The sequence below is a fragment of the Cavia porcellus genome, unplaced genomic scaffold, assembly GCF_034190915.1.
Source record: "Cavia porcellus strain 051 isolate PalLab524CR breed Dunkin Hartley unplaced genomic scaffold, mCavPor4.1 scaffold_26, whole genome shotgun sequence".
Classification (NCBI taxonomy): Eukaryota; Metazoa; Chordata; class Mammalia; order Rodentia; family Caviidae; genus Cavia; species Cavia porcellus.
Genome location: NW_026947509.1, coordinates 47,886,441 through 47,910,973, shown reverse-complemented (window position 1 = coordinate 47,910,973; position 24,533 = coordinate 47,886,441). Strand labels below are relative to the sequence as shown.

The window sequence follows — 24,533 nt, the reverse complement described above, 5'->3', positions numbered from 1 at the left end:
TTGATAGGAAGAAAAAGCTGATGTCGGTGAAAAAACTATTTTCAGTAGGATACCCAGCCACTCTTGTCTTAATTAATACAGCTCCTTAAATCAGATAATTCTGTTCAGAACATCTGACTCGTTACAAAAATAATCTTATCTTACATTAGCTTCTATATGTCTCATACTTCATTACAGCATTCTGCTGAACTTCCTCCTACCAAAAATGTATGCCTCATAAGGAAAATATAGATTACTATGTAAGTATTTCATCTCCAGTTAATATGGCGGTGGTAGGTAGCAATATTTTTAAGTTAGTTTGTGGCAGAACGGGCAACTTTGATCTCTCAAAGGAAAATGCATCGAACAGTAAACGCTCACAGCAAGAAAGCAGATTTGCTGTCTTCTCTTTGTAAGCTCCATTTGTCTCCCTTACTGAAGTTTGACTTTCCCCTCAGATCTCTGCTTTCCCTGAAGTGGTACCTATTTTCTCTCCATGCCCCATCTATGTTAGGTCTGAAGAGACGAGGTGAATCAGCCCCATGACACTCTCCTTCCCTGTTACAACTCCTCAGCTTATGGCTCCTGTTACGTAGCTACTTTCTCTCCTTCTCTCAGTTATCTGCAGATCCCCACATTAACCACACTCTCAATTACTGATGGCTCAAATATGTAAATGATCTTTCCAATATTCCAGACTCACAGTAACTCAGCTTCTTCTGCTGCTGATCTTGTCCTCTAGTCTTACTGGCAAACCCTTGAAATCCTACTGCTGCCTCATTCTCTACTGATGCTCACCGTTCATATCCCCACTTCTCTCACTGTCCAACTGGTCTCACGTGGTCCATAATCTCAAACGCACCTCTGCACAGCTCTTCGGCCCTTTCATACTCTATAGGACACAAACACCAAACCTCAACTTTAGTGAAATCCGTTTGTCAGCCACGTTTCTGGTACCTCTGTAGTTATCAGTGACCGGAGAAGCAGCCTCCTGTGAAAGTTAACCTTAACTGATAACTTGAGAGGGTTGAGTGATGCCTAGGTGGTAAGTATGGCATGATTTCAGATGCATCTGGTGGACTGTAGAGGTTCTATCTGTGTAGGCCCTGCTCTCCCTCCTCTCTGGCACTTATCTCCTGTCTTCTGCTTCCTGGTTGTTATGAAGTGACCTTGTTTGTCCCACTATACCCTCCCGCTGTGGTCTCTCTGCCTTGGCACCAGCTTGCCAGGGACTAAAACCTCTGAAACTTTAGACAAAAATAAACCTCTGCTCCTTTATCCTGCCCATTACTTTGTCCAGATCACTTGGTGATTAGTCTCAATATAAATTCATGACCTAGTCCAGTATGCTATTGCATCTTGTTGGGCGCAGGTGCTCAACATACCATACCCCACCCGGGACTAAGGACCACGCCAGCTTCCGCAATGCGCTACGTCCCTCTCCAAATTAGCCACCCTGTACTCACTTCGTATTCACCACAGCTGAGTATACTAGCCAGAGCCCGCGTCTCATTCCAGCCCTTCCTCCTCGTGGCAGCCCTCGTGGCAGCCTGATTGGCCACAGTCAGATATATAAGCCAGAACCCACAACAATAAAGGGGGCAGTTCCTGTTACCACCTGAAGCATCTCCTGTTTCATTGGGGCTGCGCCGGTCAGCATCTCCCTCAGAGATTTACTTTCTCATTCTCCTGGGGGACTGTTTCACACATTCTTTTCTCCTCTCAAACCTCCAAAGCTTCCTGTCTCATTTTAGTCTCAGGGAATGGCTTGTTTTCATTTTATTAAAAGAGCAAAAGGATGCAGAAATGAGCTCCTAAGTTCTCTCCCGCTGCCATATTCCCCTGCACGCATCCCTCCCACATACTCTGAATTCTTCCTGGTCAAGATGCGAAACAGAGTGTGGCCACCTGTTCACTTGCACCCAGGTTCGGTCTGCACTTGCACGCTCAAGGACAAAACTTTCACAATCCTGACTCCCCCACCTCTACCTGCCTCAAGAGTATCACTCATTTTCCCTCTCTGTGTCACCATTTCTAGCAAAATACACATTTGAAATAACTTCTGTGCTTTTAATAATCCTCCCCGCTACTTGAGAGACTGAGGCAGGAGGATCACAAGTTTGAGCCCATCCTGTGTCATTTAATAAATCTCTATCTCAAGAAAAATATCTCTTGGTCCCACTTTTCACTCCAGTCCTTCTCCCCCAATCATTCGCCCTTCACAGCAAAACTTGCTGGAAGTAGAGTCTCTATTTATTGCCTTCAATTCTCTTCTCTAATTCTTCCTCTTGAACCCAACAAGCTCCCATTCCCAGTACTTGCAAAGCAACACCTGACTATTGCTTCATAATTTGACAATTTGGTTTTCTTTTCACTTTTTCCTAGAAATCTTCTGTGTCACCTATGTGTGATGATGCCCTGATGAGTTCCCTGACCTAGCTGTCTCCCTAGCTGTCTCCTGGCTCGCATGGAAAAGTGCCTGGTCAGCCTCCGTACTTGGGTGTCTCATGGTCACCTCCAGTATTACACATGTGAACACGAAATTTGGTTCTGTCTTCACAACTGTCTCCTCACATAGGTTCTTCCCACACTTTGTGAAAAACCTTGGACTCATCTTCCAGTCATCATTTTCTCTCACACCCACATCCTACCCCTGGACAAATCCTGTAGCCTCCAGCTTATTGACTTAACATAGCTGGGGATTTATTGAAAACAGAAGACCCACACTAGGGGTGAGCATCACCCACCCATTGGCTTGGAACCCGAGTGAAATGAAAAGGGTAAAGAAGAAGGAAGGCTTTCTTTGGTTTCTTTGAAGGAGCTTCAGGCTTTACCGTCGCCTTGGGGTGTCTGTCTCCAGGTTTCTAACATAGACTGTTCGCCTCCCAGCTCACCAGCCTTCCAGCCACAGACCCTCCAGCTTCCCGTGATTTTATCAGACCATAGAGCAATGAAACTGGAAATCCATGGCAAAAGAAACCAATAGAACTTCATTAACACAGGGAAATTAAATAGCACCCTCCTGAACACCCAGTGGGTCACAGATGAACTTAGAACAAGTTAGACAGTTTCTACAATTAAATGATAGCAACAATACAGCACACCAGAACTTACAGGACACAATGAAAGCTGTCCTAAAGAGGAAATTTATATCATTGAATGCTCATATCAGGAAGAGAAAGCTCCATTAAACAGCTTATTGTTGACCTCAGACTTCTAGAAAAACAAAGCAGGCCGTGCCTACAGCTCACAAGAGGAACGAAATTATAAGGATTAGAGCAGAAATTAATACTTTGGAGACTAAGAAAACAATACAAAGAATCAATAAAACAGGAGTTCTTGAAAGATTAAATAAAATTGAGAAATCCTTAGCCAACTTTATCCAAAAAAAGGAAAAACTCAAATCCATGAAATTATGAATGAAAAGGGTGAAATCACAACAGATCATGCAGAAATTCAATAGATTTTCAACACGTACTTCAAGAACCTGTACTCTAATGAGATGGAAAACATGGAAGAAATGGACAGATTTCTAGGTGCATATGAATTCCCACAGCTGATTGAAGAAGATATAAAAATTCTATATAAACCAATATCAGTCAAAAAATTGCACATGTGATTAAAAACCTATCAATGAAGAAAACTCCAGGCCCTGACAGATTCACTGCTGAATTCTACAAGAAATTTAGAGAAGATTTAACACCACTACTTCACAAACTCTTTAACGAAATTGAAATGGAAGCAATTCTCCCAAATTCACTCCTGGAAGCAAACATTAACCTGACACCAGAACTGGAGAAGGAACCAACCAAGAGAAAAGCTATAGATCAGTCTCCTTAATGAACATAGATAAACAAATCCTCAATGAGATACTGGCAAACAGAACTCAGCAAATCATAAAGATTATACAACATGATCCAGTAGGATTAATTCCAGGGATATAGGAATGGTTCAACATTATAAATCAATAAATGTAATACACCCTATTAACAGAGCCAAGGACAATAACTATATGATCATCTCAATAGATGAAGAAAAAACTTTTGACAAAGTCCAGCACCCATTCATGATAAAAAAAATACCCTACAGAAAATTGGAATAGAGGTCTTTATCTCAACCTCATAAAATCTATCTGTGAGGACCTAACAGCCAACATCATAATAAATGGACAAAATTGAAAGCTTTCACTCTAAAATCAGGAACAAGACAAGGATGTCCACTGTCCCCACTCTTATTCAACATAATACTCAAAACTTTAGCCAGAGCAATGAGACCAGAGAAAGAAATAACAGAAATAGCAGGAAATTAAGGAAACAATATCTTTCACAAAAGCATCAAAAAGTGAAATTCTTAGGAATTAATCTAATGAAGGATATAAAGACTTCTACACTACTCTGAAAAAAGGAGATTGAAGAGAATATCAGAAAATGGAAAGATACTCCTTGTTCTCAGGGAGGAAGAACCAATATGGCGAAAATGGCCATACTCCCAAAGCTGTTATACAGATTCTATTCAATCCCAATCAAAATGCCAACAGCGTATCTCACAGGATTAGAGAAAACAACTCTAAAATTCATCTGGAACCAGAAGAGACCCAGAATAATACAGGAAATCCTGGGCAACAAAGGCAAGGCAAATAGCATTATAATCCCCAACTTGAAATTATACTATAAAGCTACCATGATGGAAAAAAAAGACCCAAAAATCAATGGAACTGATTAGAAGAGGCAGAAACAACTCCAAATGTACTCAGCCACCTTATCTTTGTCAAAATACCCAAACCCCCTACTGGAAGAAAGATAACCAATAAAATAGTATTGGAAAAACTTTGTACATACCAAAGATTAAAACTGAACCCCATATCTCTCAACATGCACTAAACTAAAATCAAAATAGATCAAAGATCTACATATTAAAACAGAAATATTAGAGAGAACCAGGCCTCACAAGGAGGTGGTCTCCCCTTGGGAACCATATTATTTTCATTGTTTTCTTGAGTAGAGTTTTATTCTCTTTTGTTTTGTTTGATTATGTTAAATCTCATGGCCTGAGCAGCCATTTAAAAGATAGCCAGACATATTATGGAAGCCATTTTGGATTTACTATTGGCTTGTTTTGAAGTCCTGTTCATTGTTTTGTTTTTATTGTTTCTATTCTATTCTGTTCCATTTGATTTTTGCTGTCTGAAAGTATCTGCAGCTATTTTGAAGACAAGAGGCATTATGTTAACTGTATCTGACTTTATAAAGTTTTCAAGTCCTGTATAACTTATACTAGTTTTTCTTGATTGTTTTTCTTTCTTTTTTTGTTGTTATTGTTTTGTTTTATTTTCCTGAGTTTTATCCTCTTTAAAATAAAATTTTTAAAAATGCAAAAAAATCAGAAACATTAAATCTGCTAGAAGATAGAATAGATAAAACTCTTGAAGACATTGGTGTAGGCAAAGACTTTATGAATAATTCCCTGATCACATAGAAAGTATTACAAAGAATCAACAACTGGGATCTTATCTATTAAAAAACTTTTTCACAGCAAGAGAAACCACCAACAAAGTGAAAAGACAACCCGCAATGTGGGAGAAAGTGTCTGCCAGCTGTACCTCAAACAAAGGATTACTATCAAGAATATATAAAGTGCTCAAAAACATTAGTCCTCCCAGATTTAAAGACTCAATCCAAAACTGGACATCTGAGATGAATACACACTTCTCAAATGAAGAAATACAAGCAGCAAATAAATATGTGAAAAAATGTTCAACATCACCAGTCAGTTTTGAGATGCAAATTAATAAAACCCTGAGATTTCATCTCATCCCAGAAAGAATGGCTATTATCAAGAAGTCAACCAATAACACATACTGGAGGGGCTTTGGGGAAAAAGGAACTCTTCTCCACTGTTGGTAGAAGTATACACTGGTGCAACCACTGGGATTCCTCAAAGGAAAAAAAAACCCTAGTATTAGAAGTCCTATTTGACCCAGCTAGTCTCCTGCTGGTATCTTCCCAGAAGAATTCAAAGCATTGTACCACAGGGATATTTGTGCACTCATGTTTACAGCAGCACAGTTTGTAATAGCTAAATCTTGAAAACAGCCCAAATGCCCTTCAACCAAGGAATGGATTTTAAGAATGGTATTTTTATACAGTGAAGTATTTCTCAGGTATAAAGAAGGATAAACCAGAGACTTTTATAGGGAATGGATGCAACTCAAGACCATACTTTTAAGTGAAATAATCAGATTCACATCATAGTATCTCCCTAGTATGAGAAGCTGAATGAGTAAATAAAATCCAAAATGTACAATAGATATTATAAAATGGGAAAAAACTGTTCAAAAGGAAAGAGAAATTGAGGTGGGGGGGAAGGAATAAAGAAGGAAGGGAAAATTTATATATATATATATACACACACACACACATAAGATAGCTATGATAGTTATACTACTGATTTCTCTTAATTCCCTGAAAAGAAAGCCTTGTGCTAATATTGCTTGAACACCTAAATGCCTATATCTTAGTCTCTGAGTAACTAATTTAAAGATAACAATACACAATGTGTTAACCATTGTTACTCTCCTATTATCTTGTTTTTGAGATTCTGGGATTTTATTTTCTTTAAAATAAAACTTTAAATGTATATTAACTACTCTTTCACAAAACTTGGCAGTGAATGAAAAGGCAGAAAAATTCGTGTAAGAATTATGATAAAGTATGGTCGTTTAGTTTACATGCTTTTTTCAGCTCAGAAGGAATTAAACACTGAAAAACTGGCAAATACCTTTCCTTTTGTTCCCTTTGTATTCTTTATACAGCTGTCTTGTTGCTCAAATCACACCACAGTATAATTAGATCTCTTTCTCTCTTTCTTAACAGGACGCCCTGAATATTGCATTGTAGTCCATACTCAAAAGCTTGGTGCACCTGGATTGATAACAGAGATAACTGAAGAATTGCAGTCCTGATAGAAATAGGGACGCTGCAGGTGGAAGACAGATTCCGTAGGTTGAAAGACTTCAGGCTCTGAGCAGAGGAGTACCTGTAAAGCAGGGGCCCTTTGGTAAGAGAACAGAGGTGGGAAGTGGATGAACGGGATTTGGCTTAGCTGGAGGCAGATCTACTGATGGGCAGAGGTGGGACCTCTGAGAATACAGAGTATTTGGAAGACAGCCTGAGAAGAGCAGGGAGTTCATAAAAAGACTGTCCAGGCCGAGCCAGGAATGCTAATCTCCTAATGACTTCACTCAGTCGCACACAACCACGGTGCGTACTAAAACCATCTAACGAACATTCTGAAACAGTGACTTACACGCCTGCTCCTGGAAATTTTGAGTGAAGAGATCTTCGAGGAGACCCTGGCTTTGACGCGTTCATACTCTTGGGTGTTACTGATGTGCAACCAGCGAGGAGCTGCCCTGGCTCTGCAGAACTTCAGTGTTTAAAAGGAATGAATTAGCTGCGCTTATTGGTGCCGTTAAGATTTCAAAGACAGAAAAAATGACAGGAGACCAGGTAGACACGTGCAAAGCCAGGGAATGTGATAACACTGTTCATGTCCGATGACTCTCTTCTCTGCTTTATCTGGTATGAAAGAGATTGTCAATTATGGCTGTGGTTTCTCTCACTAGGCACATAGACCTCTATGAAGGGATCATTAACAGTGTTTCTCTCTTAACTTAGAGGTTGGAACCCCTTCACTGATTTGCACACAGGTTTTTTATGCAAATGAAGATGAAAATTTTCATCTCTGAAATGACTATGTTCCTAGTTGGTACTTGTACCTCAGATCAAGCAATGCAAAGATTTTGATTTACTGATACTTTTGCTACTATCACAGCCACAACTAAGAGCACATAGTCCTGCTCTGCAAATGTTAATTTCACCATCAGTAAGTAGAAATGGGCCTGGACTGACTTGATAAATTGATTAAGGGAGATTGAATAGAGTGTCTCAAGGGTAATATATCAATGGCAAAGAAGAGAAAGAGAGAGTGTCCCTCCTGTTAGCTCTGATACAAAAGCGAGAGTACAAGACCTTGTGGTCTGGGGCTATAATCCCTACATTCAGGGGTCAAGGTAGGAGGAACCTGGTGAGGTTGAAGCCAGCCTGGACTACAATGTGACTCCCAACACAGTCTGTGCAATATAGTGTGGCCCCTTCTCAAAAAAATAAATAAACAAACAAGACAATAGTTAGTTAACATCCAGTGTAAATAAAAACTTACAACCTACCAAGGATGTTTCTATTTCTCTTTTATCCCCACTCACATATTTTTTAACAAGTAGCAAAAAAAAAACAATTCTGACACAATCTTGAAACTAATCCAAAGCAAGTTTCTTTCCTACAAATTAAACGACTTTGTAACAGCTTTGTAACGACTTTGTTAACAGCTAACCTTTGTATCTTCCCATTCCATGTCAGAGTTAAACGCATCATTTCGTCTAATCTTTATAATATCGCTACAAGATAAGAGCTATTATTCTTATTGCTCCTATTTACAGATGAAGACATTGAAAGAGACTTGCCACTGATCAGAGTCTGTAAATGGTAAAATCAGAAGTGAACCTGGATCTTTAATCAAGTCTAATTTCTTAAACATAGTGTTACACTGCACGTCAGAAACCAGAGCTGAAAGCAATTACACTTCGTGCGGGTCAGTTTTGAGGTGTATCACTTTCTCTGGACCATTTTCCACATTTTCCTCACAAACTTCTTAAAATAAGAACTTCCCTAGCTGAGAAAGGCTACTGGATAATCTCTTATACACAACAAGATAATGCTTTTATGGGGCGGGGTCTTCTTGTTATTTGCCCTTTTTTTCCTAAAGAAAAGTGTTTTAGTCCACTCCCATAATAAGCTATCTGCAGGAACTGGGAGACCAAAGGCTGGATTAGGAGTTTATGGAAACATACTGAAGAACAAAACCCACAAACCAGGCCTTGAAGTGGCCCCTGTAGGGATTGATGTTACTCTACTGCCACCTTCTGGCTTCCTTATAAAACATGTTTCATGATTGTCAGTCTGCTTGTACAGATAGGTTAAAAATATTTTCACAGCGTTACGCATCACAGAATAAGAACCTCAGAGGGTGAGTTGCAACTGACTAAGCTTTACACTAAGCTCTTTGTTTTATATATTCGTTTTCTTATGTATTCACTGTGGGGGCTGTCGGATAGCTCACTATGTTAATCAGGCAGACAGGGGACTCCTGGGTTCAAAGGAGCCATCCCTCTCAGCCTCAGAGTAGCTAGGACACCAGGCAAGCGCCACTCCCTGGCTCATCTGTTAACTAAGGAAGCACTAATGAACCTGAGACTCAACTGAGCGTCCGTGATGGTCATGATGTAGTTACTTGTAGCAGAAAGAGCTACAGCCAATTTATTCAAAGTCACCCAGGTGTTCCTCAGACTTCAGGCAGCAAAGGCTGTCATAATACAATTATATGTATTCTTTAATGCAATGTGAAGCATTTCCTTTGTACTCTGTGTACATTGTATAAAATAATACAGGCAAACAATATCTAGCTCTTGTCTACACCCCATCACACTTATTTTTTATCTTAATATTTACCATTCTTGAAGCTTTATTGTCAGCTGCGCACACCCTGGAAAACATTGCTTGTAGTACTTGAAAGTCTACATACATCTATAGTGTGACCCAGTAAGTACTTAACACCCACTGAGTAATCCTTTCTTTAGAACAAGGCAAATCTGACATCAGATGGACTTAACATAATTTTTTTTTTTGCTTCATGTATTCTCTTTAATTGAAGGATTACTCAGTGGGTGTTAAGTACTAATTTTCAGTGTGTTTTTTAAAATATGTATCTATATCAGTTTACAACAGTAAAACTGCCACCCGCATTAAGATACTGAACAAAAACCTTACAGATGAATGCCACATGGTCTCTTAAATGTGAAATTTCTTGTAAAATCCTTATTTCCTTTTAATAAAAATGTTACCCTCCATTTCTATGACCTTAGGAATTTCTATTATCTGTAAACTCCTTTAACCTTTGTTTTATATAATTATATGTTGAATTAAATAATGACTTTTTTTTACTCAATTTAGATATTATCAATTGTTAACTGAAGCAGTTTATTAGTACAGATCACTCTATCTCTGTCAGTATCTTTTATGCAAATTTTAACACTTCTTTGGTATTTTTCTTTTGCCACTTTTTCTTGGAATTTCACTTGTTTCTCATTCAAGAATCTTGGCGTGTATGTCATCTATTTTTGTCCACAACCCAGTAACAAATTGACTTGCATGGACTACCGTCTGAAGCCATAATTATAGGTTTTCCCAGCAGTATTTCAAATATATCCACCCCTCTCCAGTCAGTGCTTTGAAATTTTTCCAATAAATTTACATTATCTATATTAACATTATGAACTTGTTTTCCAATTTTGCCCGCTTAACATTTACAATGTTTTTTTTGTACTTGTCCTAACCACAGTGACAAAGCACTTTTATCGACTGTACATTTGGCTTACCAAAATGCAACTTCATGGTAGTACCTGGCAGAAATAAAACAGTGTTTATCTGCCCAATACACTGAATATTTAGAATTCATTTTGACAGTTTAAAATGCTATAAACTGAAAATTTTAGATCTAGCTTACAAATCTATTTTGTATTTAGGATTAGGACCCTATACGTAACAATTTTAGATTCCATCTTAATGAGATTTAGCCATCAAATCTTTTATAGAACTATCTCCCCTCTCTTTTTAATTTTTCTTCTGGTTGCAGTAAATCATTAAACAAAATTTTGAGAGATGGTTCTTGGTCAGTATACTCGTTAATCCCCTGCTATCCAAGGAACTATTCCAGTTGCCTGCATACACAGATGCTAACTTGTCAGGGTATACAATTCTTAGTTCAAAATTATTTTCCCTTAAAACTATATAAATGTTGTTCAGTCATCTTCTGGCAATTTAGAATTGTAAGAGGAAAGCCTGAGGTCAGTCTGACTTTTGTCCCTTTGTAGGTAACCTGCTTTCTCTGTCTGGATACTTGCAAACTTTTTCTTTGTCTTGAAATTTTAAAAAGTCACAAAGCTGGGCCAGGGATTTAGCTCAGTAGCATAAGCACCTGTCTGGCAAGTGTGAGGTCATGAATTTGATCCCCGGTATCAAAAAAAAGTCACAAGGATATGTCTACTTGTTCCTTTCTTCTCATTACATTTTAAGGTATCCTGTAAGCCTTCTCTATTTGTAAGGCCACTTCATTCTTCAACTCTAGAAAGTTTTCTTTGATTAGTTCTATAATTATTGTTTTAGTCTCATTTGCTTTTTCTTTTTTTTGGTATTCATATTACACATAGATTGTATTTTCTGGACAGATCCTCTCCATCTCTTTCTTTGATCTTTTCTCATCTTTTCTCTGACCTTTTCCTCCACATTCTGTGAGAACTTCTCTTGTTTTCCATTCACGTCAGCAGTTTTGTTTTATGACCAACCCTCTCACATGCTTCCTTTAAATGGGAGGCCATGATCTCTTCCATGTGGTCACACACCCCCTACTCTGTGATTAAGCCCACACAGGTAATGAACTCTCCTATAAGACATCCAATACTTTCTAAATGATCCCTGTAGACCAGTATCAAGAGAAGGCATTTTCTTGATTATTTAGTTCTATTCCTTTCTTCTGAACTGCAGTGTAAATAGCTCTGCATGTTGGGGTTCAAGCACTGAAATTTTCTTATTCTAAATTTTTAATGTCTTACAGTTGTATTATCTATAAAACAAGAAACAAACTAGATACACAATTAAAACTAGCTTTAATCCCACATTGTGAGATCTGCATTATGGATTTCTTTTTTGTTTCTTACAAATATTCAAATACTAGTGTATTTCTTCTTTTTTTTTTTTTTGACCTTCAATCCATTCCAAGACTAGTGTATTTCTTAACAACTTACTTCTTTTCTTGTGCTTGCAACGAGGTGAGCATTCCTTCATACGATCCCCTTTGGGTGGAGCAGGAATTCGGGGTTTGTCTTAATTCCCACTACACACACCCACATGACCCACTTTCATATATAAAATTATTATTGCTTTCATTCAATGTTTCAAGTGTTCAAAAATAATATAATAGGACCAGAGGTTTAGCTCAGTGGCACAAGCACCTGCTTGGGAAGCATAAGGTCGTGAGTCCAATCCCTGGTAACAAAAAAAATCGCAAATATATATAACAATTTCCTGTATGTTTATTATAAAACTTATGAAATTTAAATTTGCAAACAGAATTCATCTCTTGTGTAACTCTCCTGGTTCTGTTCCAGTTCTCCTATGAAGAGGTAAGCACTATTCTGTTTAATTCCTATAAATGTGTGTACATGTCACACATTTATAACAAATGTAAATATCTTTAAACTAAATATACTAGTTTTAAAACTTGATATGAAAGATGTCATCATTAGATTGCTTTTGTACTCATTTTTTAAGCTCAGTATATTTTGTAGGTTTATCCAGGTTGATGCATATAAATTCTAGTTCGTTCATTGTGATGTCATTATAGTATTCTACTATAGGACTACCACAGAACTTATTTCTATATATTCTGTGCTAATTAATATTTGGAGTATTTCTCATCTGTATACTATTACAACAGGCTCCTTCAGTGAAGGCCTTCAAGCTCTTGTGGTCATGAAGAGCTTTGTAGTCCTACACTCAGGAGTACACGAATAGTACCCATTCTTCAGTGAAGAGGCATCTCTTTAATACTGACTGACTCACTGATTTTAATTTCCTTAATAACACAGTACCGACAATGCAGATCAGGTGTTTGGTCTGGTACCTAGTCATCTCTGCCATATTCAAATTTTTGTGATTATTGTTAGTGTATGGAAAACAATAGAGTTTTTCCCTTCCTTTTCAATGTTTATGAGTACATTTAATCTTCTCCTGACTTCAGTGTAATGTTAAATAGCAATGGTATTAATGGGCAATCCTGCCTTATCGTTTTTGAGCTTATGCATTCTTTTGTGTGCATATTTGAAACTTAAATCCAAATGAAGTCAGGCTAATAGTTATGGGCTTTTTGGAGAATATTTTGTCCATGCCAAAGCCAAGCTTGAGATACACAGACTTCCATATCATCTGCCTGTGTGGCAGGCAACCCTTCCCTTTTTCTGCCTTTTCTTGAGATGAAAATACTTAGACTTCAATCTCAATGTAGGTGCCACAATTTTTAACTGAACATCTTGTTTTCTCTTAGCACACAATTAAACTCAAGCCCCTATTTATAAAATTGAGAAAACTCCTTTTTGTTTCCAAAGACATCTAAGTTTCCCACTTCCATTTACTGTGCAGTTTGTTTTCTTCATTATTGACATAGGGGCTTACACTGACTTCCTCATAAATTCAACAATGAATTTTAATTTAAAATTCTGGCTGGAAACCAATGCCATGCCTAGGCTGCCAGACTGGAACAGACAGACCGCAGCCTCTCCCTGTGAGTCAGCACCTTTTTTTTTTTTTAATTTTATTTAAGGAGAAAAAGAAAAAAAAAAGGGTACAGAAAAAATAAACAGTAGGAAATCACTAGTTAATAGATTACATATTGTCATCTTAGAAATAGTTGTTCAAGTTACAAAATTAAAGCATACAAAGTGGACATTTAAACAGTGAGACTGCAGTTCTGTTCAATGATCCAACAAAACTCAGTAATATGGTTATCTATCTTATACACTTAAATATACATGCAGTTATATCCTTTAGAGCACTTTATTTTCCTCTCTTTTGTACAATGACAATTACACATTTTGGTTTTTTTACTCCCACAGTTCTTATCACTTTTTTTTGAAGAGAGTAAAACCAAATGTGACATAACAGGACAGAGTCAGTCAAATCAAAAGGATGGACATAATACATAATGTAAAACAAAATATAAGGTGATCAACAGTGGTTACCATACTGCCTCTTGCTATCTTAAAAAGAATTGCCTATATCATCAGTTATAATAAAATTGAACAAAACAGTAAAGAACAAAACCAATAAAACCAAAACATTGGAGACATTACAGGACTTCACAAGAAGAAAATAGTCAACCAGAATGGGCGTCATAATGAATCTTATTGTCTTCACAGTTGTTGCATATACTTTCGAACTTGGTACTATCAAGCAAAACAATATAGGAATATCAGTCAAAAGATGGTGAGAGCAATGCAGGGCTTCAAATCAAGTTAATAGGAAATCAATCTGGGTTACTACAATATATCCTGCTATTTTTTATTTATTTTTCCCTTAATTAAAAAAAATAAAAAAGCAAATAATAAAGAAAGGAGATTGAGATAAAAGAGGATATAACAACAAAACAGCACAGGTCATAACATAACCATTTAAGCAAAATAGTGTTTCACCACAAGATAATCTCGACATAAAAATAGTTACCATATTGTCTCTTTCCTTGAAATCTTTGAGTATAACTTCATATACTATAGCATCAAACATATCAAGACAATGTAAAACCATTCAAGAGAATGAGAGTATTACAGGATATTTAGAATCAACTAACAGAAAATGAACAATGGTTTCTGTATAATCGCCTTGTCTATAAAAGTTTTTGTTTATATTATCACATATAATAAAATCCAATAAGATACAACATGTTAAGACCGATGGAGACAGAAGAACAAAAGCTTGATGGGACTTCAAAACCAGATGATATTAAATCAGCACTAGCTATTACGATGTCTTTTTTTCTCCAAAATGGCTGTTCCTACCATCCAACCTTCTCTGCCTCATTTCTGGTGAGCTCTTTTTCTGTCATTGGCTGTCAGTTTGTCTTCTTCATTTTGCTTTCTGCTCCATTCATTGTGGCCTCTCTGCCACTGTTTCTGGAATCTTGGTATTTTTCTTTTTTAGAATACCCTGCAGTATTCTCTGTAGAGTTGAATTGGTGGTTGCAAATTCCTCTAGTTCCTCTTTATCCTGGAAGCACCTTGTTTTTCCATCAATTTCTAGGGACACTTGTGCAGGATATATCAATCTTGGCTGAAGGTTATTGTCTTTCAAAGCTTGAATTATTTCCCCCCACGCTCTTTGTGATTTGATGGTTTGTGCTGAGAAGTCTGCTGTAATTCTGATGGGTGTTCCCTTGTAAGTGATCTGTTTCTTGTCTCTGACGGCTTTTAATATTCTGTTCTAATTTTGGATGTCTGGAATTTTGATTATTATATGCCTGGGTGTAGCTCTGTTTGGGTTGTAGGTGGCTGGGGTCCTGTATGCCTCATACATCTGAGCATCTTTACCTTTTGCTAAATTAGGGAAATTCTCCTGGATTATTTCTGTGAATAGCTTTTGTAGTTCATTTGTTTGTGTTCCTACTTCTTTTATGTTCTCACCTTTTGCAGGCCGGGGTAGAGAGAACAAAGTGGCACTAGCAAGCAAGCCCAGTCTGGGAACCAGTGCCATGCACAGGCTGCTGCCGGACTGGAACAGACAGACCTCAGCCTCTTCTGGCTTGCAGGCTAGCAAACATGATGTACCACCTCCCCCACCACCACGCCATATCCAGAGAAACACAGTCTGTGATGATGGCTATGGAGGTAAAATGAAATTGGATGCCTTTGGTGCTTTGGTGTTTCACTAACATTACAGGTCTAGGGCCAGAGGTCTGATTATAGGCTCAGAGGATAGTGGTACAGTGTGACATCTATGGGGATCTCCTTCTGAGGGTTGCAGTCATTGTTGACTCCCTATGTCTTGCTTTGGAAGTCCTATATTATTTCCATTGTTTTGTTGGGTTGAGTTTTATTCCCTTTTGTTTTGTTTGATTTTTGTCAAATCCAATGGCAGGAAGAGATATTTCAAAGATAACAAGATATATCATGGTAGCAATTTTGGATTTACTATAGGCTTGTTTTCAAGCCCTTTATGGCATTCATTGTTTTGTTTTTATTGTTTCTATTCTATTCAGTTTGATTTTTACTGTGTCTGAAGTTATCTGCGGCTATTTTGAAGACATCAAATGGCACTATGGTAACTATTGCTGATTTCATAATGTTTGAAGTCCTGTAGCTTTTACACTGGTTTGTTTTGATTGGTTTTATTGTTTTATCCTCTTTAAAATAAATAAAATTTTAAGAGGTAATGCAGTGTCATTGTGTCATCATATCCCGGTTTACCAGGGTGCTTGTGGGTCCCAAGGGTCCAGGTTCATGTGTGTCTTGAACAAAAATTAGACAAGTCACACAGGTACAAAAAAGCAAGCAAACGAAATTCGCTGAGGCACTAGGACACTCAAAGGGAACAGGCTTGCACTGCAAAAACAAACTGTCAGGATCCCCAGGGTGTGAGCTGAAGTGTCTTTCTTTTCTAGTACAGAGTCCGGGTCCACCTAGAGGTCCATCCTGGGTGTATTTGACAGCTTGTGCCTTACCCCTTCCCCTGTGTTAATGTGCCTGTCCTTTCTCACAGTTCACTCATCACAATGGCATCCTAGATGCAGCCCTAACAAATAAAGAGATAAAGAGTTCATCCTTGGCCAAAGTTCACACACTCTGAGGTGTTTCTGTATCTGAGCTTGACCTGGGGATTTCCCCCCAAGAATTGGCTATGAGCTATTTCTTTGTACACATTATTTGATAATTAGGGAGGTGGGTCCCTAAGCAAGAAGGACTGGACTCTTAATAATTGATAGTGAGGTGTTACTTAGCCCATGGTGGATAGGATGGTATGTGCTGGCCCGTTCTACTGTTCTATTCTCCCCTGAGACATCTGAACACCCAAAAATCTTTATGGGGTGCTGAACGAAGAGGATCCATCTTTCTGGTAAATGAAGGCATAAATCTCTCTCTCTCCTTGGGCTAGTGGAGAGAAGGAACTCTGTAAAAGAGGATTTAGGGATGGTATGGATCTGTTGTAAACAACCATGGTCAGCCAATAGTTTCTTTTCACACAACCTCAGCATATTTCTGGGCCCACACTAAAATGGAGTTAGCTTATTTCAGGGGTAAGAGGCTTTGGTTTTTTCCCTTAGAAAACTGTCTAGCTGCCTCCTAAGGAGATGAGAAATCTGAATGAAGATTGCCTGATGTTGTTGGAAGACAGGTATGTGTTCGGGGTGTATTACTCAAAGCTAGAAGAGAATCTGGATTAACTAGTTAACCAAGAATGAGCCAAAAAGTCAAAGAAGAATTACAAAGACCAAAACAAGTAAGAAAGGTCTGCTAAGGGATCTGAAAAAAGAACCCAGCCAGGTATCCCTACTGGTTTAGATCTCGATGTATTTCTATTGACTGTTGTAGATCTCAACTAGATGTTTTAGTTTGGCAAGGCTGGTTTCTAACTTGAGAATTATTTACCCAAAAACTTCAGGTCTCAAGACCACGCAGGGCCTAGGAATAGAAAAGTCAGACAGTATCTCCCGAGAATCGGCCATGCTGGGACTGGGAGCGGATGACCAACAAGCCAACCAGCCAGCAGGGCCCAGGAAGAGAAAAGCCAGATAGCACCTCCTATGAGCCTGCCACAGGCAGGATGAAAATCGCCCCAACTCCCCCCCCCCAAACCCCACCCCCACACACACCCCATAAGAAAATAGCTGGGTCAGCAGACAGGCTGAGTTAACAGCAACTGAGGTACAAAAAGCAGCTGAATGCTTGTTTGATTGACTTTGCAGACCTGGCGCTGGTGGTCTAAGCATCTTTTGGGAGGATAACTATGCAATATAGCAAATACGGGGGATTTTTTTCTTTCTTGTTTTTGAAATCCAATATTGTTCTCACTATTTTATTTTGTTCTGATTGTTTTGCTTTATTCAGTATTCTGCTTTGATTGGTTTTATTCTATCTTGTTTCAGTTTAATTTTGCCATAGCTGATGGAATGGACATTAACTGTGACGATAACAAGAAATATGGTAGCTTTGTTGTTTTCCTATTATCCTGCTTTGAAATTGTGTGCTAATTTCACTGCTTTGTTTTGATTGGATTTATCCTGCTTTGTTTTGTTGGTTTTGTTTTGTTTTATTTGTACCAGGGATTGAACTCATGACCTCTTACCTGCCAGGTAGGCACTTATGCTGCTGAGCTAAATCCCCAGCCCTTTGGTGGGTTTTATTACCTTTAAAATTAAAAAAAAAAAAAAAACGAGATGAAAATTAAAACAACCTTGAAATTCTATCTCACTCCAGTAAGAATCGATGTTATCAAGAAATCAACTGGGGCTGGGGATTTAGCTCAGTGGCATAAGTGCCTGCCTTGCAAGTGTGTAATTGTGAGTTCGATCCCTGGTACCAGTAAAAAAAAAGAATAAAAAAAAAAAAAAGAAATCAACCAATAACAACTGCCGGTGGGGCTATGTGAAAAGGAACACTTCTCCACTGTTGTGGGAGTGTAGACTGGTGCAGCCACTGTGGAAATCAGTGTGGATATTCCTCAAAAAGCTCAAACTAGAAATTTCATCCAACCCAGCTATCTGACTTCTCAGTATCTTCCCAAAAGAATTAAAAAGTGTCATCCCACAGCAATATATGCATGTGCATGTTCTTACTAACACACACTATAATAGCTAAATCTTGGAAATAGCCCAAATTCCCATCAAATGGTGAATGGATACAAAAGATGTGGGTTTTTTTACAATGGAGTACTACTCAGGTGTGAAGAAGAATAAATTTGAGGCTTTTATAGGTAAATAGTTGCAACTTGAGACCATGCTCTTAATTAGGATAGATTGGATACACATGTGTAGACACTGCATGGTTTTTCTGGAAACCTGGAGCTATGAATGGGCGATAGTGATGTTGGTAAGTGGTAAGGGTGTGTTGGAATGAGAAGAAGAATAAGGGAGGGGGAAAGGAAAGTAGAGGTAAGAAAATTTTTAAAATGGAATGAAATGGAAACAAGGCTTTTGTAGATAAAGTAGGGGATTAGAGAGGGAAGGGGAATGATAAAAAATGAAGAAACATAATGTACCATGTAAAGGTACTGTTGCAGAAAAACCAATTTCAAACCAGATGGAAGACTTTACACTGAGGCATCTAGAAGGTAATTTTATGGGGCTTAACACCAGCCACCTGGGGAACTATAACAGAGTTCAAATCACCAGCAGTGGGTCAGCTTTGAGTTCAGTTTAAATGCAGTTTACAAGCAGATGACAGGTTATTACATAATTGGCTAGAAGAATTAAGTCACATCCTCTGGCAAGGGGAGAGTGAGGGGGTGGAGTAGGTAAAGTTAAAGCTGTCCCTGACTGAATCACTCTGTCCAAATCAAAGTCCTTGAAGCAAGCTGGAAACAGTATATATTCTTTTAACGAAGGAAAGCACAAGCTGGGAACAGTCAAATTGATCCAGCTCATTATCAGCAAAGCAGCGGGACTCAGACAGTTAGCTGGTGCTTACGTGACAGGCAGCTGGAGCACAGGCAGAGGCCACTATTTGAGGTTTAATTCACTACATCTGTCTGTAAGTTCGCTATTCTGTAATTGTGCCTCCGCTATTTGCGTAATGGTGCCCTTACATTTCCTCTCTGCTTTTATTACAAAGGATAACCTTTTTCCTCAGTTTCTCTAGTCCTTTTGGTAATAGGGAGTGTTGTAACCTATCAAAGGTAACTCTAAGAGCAGATGTTTGCCTAATCTATAACTTGCTTGTTAGCCCACCTGAACCTTGTTCTTCCCAAGAAATTTAACCACAATGTTCCTGTTCTCCACCCCACCAGCAGCTGTTTGCAGTTTCACAGGATTAAAAACCCTGCCCTTTAGCTGTTAGGTGTACAGTTTTCCATATTGGCTACTGGAGGCTGCGTCACCAGGCCTGTGCTTTAATAAATAATTTTTTCCTTTCCAAATTATTCTCTCTGGCTCCTTCATACCTCAGGAAGTGGGGAACCACCACATTTGAGGGCTCGTCCGGGATGGAATAACAACCCACCGACTCAATTCCTGAGGACTGATTCACGAAGAGCAAGTATTGGAGGCCCCCATTTGATTTAAAGTGATACCATGAAGTCTTAATTTTGCTTAGGAGGGGACGCCCTCATCCTTGGGAGGTCGGATCCTTGTTGGGAATCCTAGAGCATTTATTTTGGAGTCTCTTGACTCATTTGGATCTTGGCCCTCAGCAGGGCTGCCCTCCAATTTGATATTGGAATTTGAAGGGAAGTCTCCACCCTAAATTCATTTATTTTGCCAGAGAAATGTTCTTTTAACTTTTACCAGTAGTGGTTTTGTTTTATGTCTTTGTGTAGTCCTGTCTTGTCTTGTCTCATGTCTTTTGTTCTCTCTTCTTGTATTTGCTAACCTTTTCTCTTGATTTCCTCCTCTTACAAGAGAACCACAGCAAGCAACAACGGGTCAGTCTGGTGCAAAACCTGCTCCCACGCCCCTTAGTCTTGTCTTGGATCACTTTAAAGAATTTAAGAGGTGAGCTGAGGGTTACGGGGAGCCTGTTTTCAAAGGAAGACTAATGATTTTTGCTTCTCAAGAGTGGCCGATAGGGACAAATGGTGTCTGGCCCCTGACTAGATCCTTTGACATGGGCACTGCCCAGGTTGTCCTCTGATATGTGTTTGGGCCCCCTTCTCACCCAGATCAAATTGTTTACATTCAGATTTGGATAGATCTCATTTATGAGTCTCCACCGTGGATTCATTGTTCCCCACTGGAGGAGGTGGTGGCAACATTGAAAAAAAACCAAAATCACCTGCGCCCAACTCCCAACCCTCCACACCACAGCCAGTTTGCCTGACTCCACCTCAGCAGCGTCAGCACTCTGCCCCCTTTGGGAGGTTCCCGATCACTGGGAACCAGGGGACTCGATTTTTGTCTAAACTCCCTTTTCCACTTCTGACCTGTATAATTGGAAAGGACAAAACCACCCCCATTCTCTAGGGATCCCAAAAACCTTATTAGTCTAATTGAATCTATTTTTTCCACCCATCGTCCCACCTGGGACAACTGTCAGCAGATTTTAAGAGTTCTCTTCACCTCTGAAGAGCAAATTCGCATCCATTCTCTAGGGTGAAAAGGCATCTTGGACCCAGATGAGACCCCCCACGGCTGATCCAGAATGACTAGAGCACTTGTTTCCTTTATCTCGGCCCAACTGGAACCCCAACACATCTGGAGGTAAGGAGGCTCTGACCCAATATCGCCAACTGCTTCTAGTGGCACTCCGTGGAGCAGCTAAGAAGCCCACAAATTTGTCCAGGGTGTCAGAGGTAAGGCAATTAGCTAGTGAGTCCCCTTCTGCATTCCTGGAGCACTCCTAGAGGCCTATAGACTCTATACTCCAATTGATCCGGTCGCATGTGAGAATGCAAGGGCCTTTCTATCTCAGTCAGCCCCAGATATTAGAAAAAAATTACAGAAACTGGAGGGATTTGAGGGGATGCCCCTAGGTCAGTTAAAAGAGATAGCACATAGGATATTTGACAATAGAGAGAGCTGGCAAGAGGCAAACAATAAGAAGGTATTAGAGCTGTTGTGTGAAAAAGAAGCTAAGCAAAAACAAAAAGAAAAGACAGATGAGAAAGACAAAAAGTGGCCCCCACTTGAAAAGAATCAATGCACCTATTGTAAAGAAATAGGGCACTGGGGCTGGGGATTTAGCTCAGCGGCATAAGCACCTGCCATGCAAGCAGGCGGTCATGAGTTCGAACGCTGGTACCGATAAAAATGTAAAAGACAAAAAAAAAAAAAAAAAAGAAATAGGTCACTGGCAAAAGGACTGCCCCAAGTTAAAGGCAAAAATGGAAAGGGATGCTAAGACTTTGTTGAGCCAACAATGAGGCGTCAGGGCTCAGATGCCCCCCACCCCCAAGCCCCAGATGACCTTGCAAGTGGGGGGAAAACCAGTACATTTCCTGGTGGACACAGGCACAACTTATTCTGTTCTAACTCAACCGTTGGGAACTCTGACTGACAATAAAGTAAATATGGTTGGCGCCACCAGAGGGCAAAAATCATACCCTAAGGTGGCAGCCATTAACTCACCCTAGACAAAAGACCACTATGCATGAATTTCTATGGGTTCCAGAATGCCCGATCCACTGCTAGGAAGAGACCTTCTTCATAAGTTAAAAGTCCAATTGAGTTTTCAGGCAGAGACCCCACAACTGATTCTGGGAACAACACCTGGGGAACAAATCAAGGTGCTTGCCTTCTTTCCTGAAGGGGAAAACCATCTCCTGCTGGGAGATGATCCCACTCCAGAGACTGATAGAGATCTCCTGTAGGCTTGGCAAGAGGAGATACCAGGATTCTGGGCTGAAAATAACACCCCTGGTCTGGCAATAAATCAAGTTCCTCTGGTAATAGAGTTGTTGCCCCAGGTGTCTGCCATCCGCCTTAAACAATATCCAATAAGTTTACAGGCCCGTCAATGAATTGCAAAACATATTGCTAGATTAAAAGATAATAAGCTTCTTGTACCTTGCATCTTTCCCTGGAATATACCATTGCTCCCAGTCCAGAAGCCGAGGACCCAAGATTATTGGCCAGTGCAAGACCTCCGGGAAGTCAACAGGCGAGTGGTTACTTTGCATCCAACTGTTCCTAATCCCTACACCCTGCTGAGCCTTTTGAGCCCAGAGTACATCTGGTACTCAGTCTTAGACCTAAAAGATGCTTTCTTCACCCTCCCAGTGGCTCCGGTTAAGTCAACCCATTTTTGCTTTTGAATGGACTGATCCAGGGACTGGAGTAACAGAACAGTTGACTTGGACGTGTTTACCACAAGGTTTTAAAAATGCTCCCACTTTATTTGATGAGGTCTTAGCTAGGGACCTGATGGGATATCGAGAAGATCACCCAGAGGTCATACTTTTGCAGTATGTTGATGATTTATTAGTAGTTGTTAAAACCTTTGAGGATGACAAGGAAGCAACCAAGGCCCTGTTAATAACTTTAAATGATTTGGGATCCAAGGTTTCAGCAAAAAAGGCACAGATATGCCAGCAGACAGTGACTTACCTGGGATATCAATTACAAGGCGGAAAAAGGACCCTTTCAAATAAAAGGGTTCAAGCCATCCTACAGATACCGGCACCAAAAACCAAAAAGCAAGTCCATGAGTTTCTTGGTGCAGTTGGATATTGTAGGCTCTGGATATCAAACTTTGCTGAGATAGCCCAGCCACTATATGACTCTTTAAAAGGGCAAATGCAGGGCCCACTGGAATGAACAGACCTGCAAGAGACAGCCTTCCAACAATTGAGGCAGGCCCTAGCGGATGCCCCCACACTAGGACTCCCTAACATAAACAAGCCATTTTTCTTGTATGTGGATGAGCTGAGAGGGATTGCAAAGGGAGTAATAACCCAGGAACTGGGGCCCTGGCAGAGACCAATAGCATATCTCTCTAAGAGGCTGGATGCAGTGGCCGCCGGTTGGCCACCATGCTTAAGGATCATTGTTGCGGTGGCTATGTCGATAAAGGAAACTTAAAAGCTCGCCTTTGGCCAGGTCACTGTGGTAACCTCTCACTCCCTTGAGACTCTTATCCGGGCCCCTCCAGATTGGTGGCTATTGAATGCAAGGATAATGCGTTACCACACACTGCTTTTAGATCCTAACTCTGTTGTTTTCAAGTCCTTGGCGGCCCTGAATCCAGCCAAACTGCTGCCCGATGAGGATCCGTCAGCCCCATACCATGAATGCTCCACCTTGATTGACAGCTACGAGCCTTCGATCCAACCTGATCGACAAACCTCTAGAAGGGGAACCATCATTCAGCTACATGTACCAAGGTAAATGAGTTGCATGGGTGGCTGTGACCTCCCAGAACCAAATTTTGTGGGCACAGAGGCTGGACTCTGGCACTTCTGCTCAGCGAGCTGAACTCATCGCTTTGACAAAAGCCTTGAAACTGGCTGAAGGTTAAGCAGATTAACATCTACACCGATAGCAGATATGCTTTTGCTACCGCTCATGGAGCAGTTTATCAGGAGAGAGGACTATTGACGTCAGCAGGAGATAAAATAAAAAATGCCCCCCAAATATTAGACCTGCTGGCAACAATTTGGTTACCTGAGAAAGTGGCCATCATACATTGCAAGGCTCACCAAAAAGGAGATGAGCCCCTTATCAGGGGAAACAATTTGGCTGATATGGCAGCCAAAGAAGCTGCCATAAAATTAGTGGGGTCTGAAAAAGGGGACATGGAGGAAACCACGCCTACCCTCTTGCTGATGCCTCCCACGTTATCAGAACCTGTGTATACACAAAAGGACCTCCACTTGGCCACCCAACTCCAGGCGAAGCCTGACACTCCAGGAGGCTGGTATCAGTTACCAGATAAGGGAATCTTGCTGCCTGAAGTCCTCAGACGGGAGCTCATTCAGCAAGCTCATCAGTCCACTCATTTGGGAGGATCAGAACTAGCCAAGCTCTTTCGGGACCGATTCTTTATACCCCAGCTGTCCAAACTGACAGCGGCTGCCAGTTCAAGATGTCCTCAATGTCAAATAGTTAACCCAAAACGACAGCTCCACATGGAAACTACTCATTTTCCGGGAACTTCCCCAGGAGAACACTGGGAAATAGACTTTACTGAAATGAAGAAGCCGGGTATCCAGGGACACAAATACCTACCAGTAGTGATGGTCGACACC

General features: G+C 39.9%; 2 long non-coding RNA genes across 2 annotated transcripts in view; one reads left to right on the top strand and one right to left on the bottom strand.

Annotated features, from left to right (window-relative positions):
- Positions 1-24,533, bottom strand: part of LOC106028601 (uncharacterized) — a 148,064-nt gene that overhangs the window by 93,583 nt on the left and 29,948 nt on the right. The gene's annotated exons all lie outside the window — the stretch shown is intronic.
- On the top strand, positions 19,667-21,090 carry LOC134473311 (uncharacterized). Its single transcript, XR_010043519.1, has 3 exons — positions 19,667-19,888; positions 20,251-20,343; positions 20,940-21,090. It is a non-coding gene; the product is annotated as an uncharacterized LOC134473311 (long non-coding RNA).